Source organism: Adiantum capillus-veneris, chromosome 26 (genome assembly GCF_014529385.1).
Source record: "Adiantum capillus-veneris isolate H3 chromosome 26, ASM1452938v2, whole genome shotgun sequence".
Classification (NCBI taxonomy): Eukaryota; Viridiplantae; Streptophyta; class Polypodiopsida; order Polypodiales; family Pteridaceae; genus Adiantum; species Adiantum capillus-veneris.
The window spans coordinates 36,880,047-36,882,488 of NC_140956.1; the positions used below are offsets into that span (position 1 = coordinate 36,880,047).

General features: G+C 40.3%; 1 pseudogene; it reads right to left on the reverse strand.

The window, feature by feature from the left end:
- Nucleotides 1-316: 316 nt before the first annotated feature.
- LOC147423272 (uncharacterized) lies at nt 317-931 on the reverse strand (annotated as a pseudogene).
- Between the last annotated feature and the right edge of the window lie 1,511 nt (nt 932-2,442).

Genomic DNA, 2,442 nt, shown 5'->3' on the forward strand with positions numbered 1-2,442 from the left:
AGGGTACTAGCTTGCGCGACCCGCCTACCGGCGAGTCTCGCTCGCTCTTACTATGACACAAATTAAATTGATGACACACATGGTATTCATATAAGTTGTGCTCGTATGATCTTAATTAGTTTTTTTCATGGTACACACACACACGCACGCGCAAAGAGTGCAACATGGTTTTCATTCCAAATAGGAGACAATAGTTTTGTTACAAAAAAGAGGCTTCTTGATAAAAGAGTAATCATCAGAAACATAAGGGATAAAACATAAGGAATCCCAACCCCAAAAAGAGATCACCATCAAACCAAACCCATTGTAGAAGGCATCATTTAGGTTGAAAGCGAAGCTTGCGATAGACACGGGTTCGCACCCATAACACCCAGGGCCCAATGTATCACACACTTCGTCCAAGCCGCCTTGGAGTATCATCGACAACATACATTCTCACTTTCCAATTCTCTGCTTCAAACCCAAAGGAAGGTAGTGCATTTATGGGCCGTTGATACCCTATCTCTCTAAGAGAGACATGACCCCGTCCTGTTGCCTCGTCTAGCTCTAAGGCAACATGATAGTATCCTATGAGTCCTAAATAGCACGTGGACTCATATAGACCTACCAATAGATGGGCTGGATAATAGTGTTTTCTACAAAAAAGAAAGAGTATGTTAAGAAAAATCCAAGCTTATTGCAAGACATAAATAAGAATAATTCAAAAGCCATACCTTATGACATCAAAGTCTTCTAAGATATGGACAACATCATTTGCAGGTATGGGTCCCCTCCAAAAAAGTGGATCTATGCATCATACAACACGATTAGTATGCTTTAATCATTCAAACTTCAAAGTGGGTTTCATTTTTTTGTAAAGTTTCAACAAATTACCTCGAATATATTTAGATACCCTATCCATTGTGTATTTGACTGTAGATCGGCTGGCCATCTATAAACAACAACAAAAATTAGGATTAATATAAAACTTTATTTAAGAAAAAGTTAATGACAAAGAGTAATGCATGGATGAAAGATAGTTTGATACCTTAAACATTTTTTACCTCTAGCACTTCTTTGTAGACAATGTTTGGGCTGCAAGCCATTGGATTTGCATTTGAATTTGCCACCGATGTTTGACTACAATCTATCAAAATCTTTATGGCAGTAGAAGAACGCACGCGAGACATTGCTACATAGAGCTGACCATGAGTAAAAACAGGTGTAGCAAGGTACAAACCTAAGAATCCAAGTGTTTGACCTTGTGCCTTGTTGATGGTCATTCCGAATGCAAGTCTCACAGGAAATTGTATGCACTTCATTTCAAAAGGTAATCCTTGAGAAGCTCTCACCCCCAAGGAGAAACACCTTTCCCCCAAACAATGCATCACTTTGCATAACATCTCTCAATGTCCTGTCCAAGGCCTCAAAAGCATAACGATGGACCATGGGAGCCTCATCCCAGATGATCAATGATGCCAACTATTGCTTGTTTGGAAGGTTGTGAGGAAGATATGGACACTAATATTGCCTATGGGATGGATGTGCTTGAAGAAAGTCCACAATATTACATGGAGGACTATTGGCGACAAGTCAAACATGTATATCAAGTAGTTGCTCTTGCGACAAGAGGCCAAAATATCAATTACACTGCTAAGAGACCACCTCTTCAATGCTATGAGTGTGGAGGTCCACATCGTATAGCCGAGTGTCCTATTAGCCTACAAAAGAATGCCACACTAATGCAAACCAATCAAGCAAGCACCTCTACAATGCCGATACTCATGTGTAATCGATGTGGCATAGATCATTTGATTGCCCAATGTCCAAATAATCCAAATGCATCAAAGATCACGCCATTAAACTTGATTGAAGTTATCGAGGAGCCATCACAAAGTACACCTGCGGTACCAATAAACGTACTCACACGATCGATGCTCCAAAAAAAAAAGTATATTCTTGAGGAAAGAGACACGACATCGATTGCCCATTCTCAGAAAAAGAAGAAAACACGAAGAAAGATATTGCAAAAAGTAGCGAAGTCAGACCCTAGTTCAAAGACCAACATAGGGACTGGTGACGACCCTGTATATATGAATGACATTGAAGAGGATTCTGATTCAGGTGAAACCATGGAGACCAAAACGACCATTAAGATAGAAACCAACAAGGAAGATCTTCATGAGCCACAATGGCCAGGATCCAAGAAGAAGATAGGAACTTATCCAAACCCTATAGAGGAGATCGAGCGATTCAAGCAATTAAGGAGTTTGGTAGAAGATACCCAAAGGGATGTAGAACCAGCACCTATGCAGATCCAGATTACAGACACCGTGTTCCCTACGCAACAAAAAACTCACCAAGTCCATAGACCCTTAGCTATACCTAGTGTCATCCAAGAAGAAAGTGACTTAAAGTCATGGGAAAGTGGGCGTTCTCACTTCTTGATGAAAGAATGTTTAC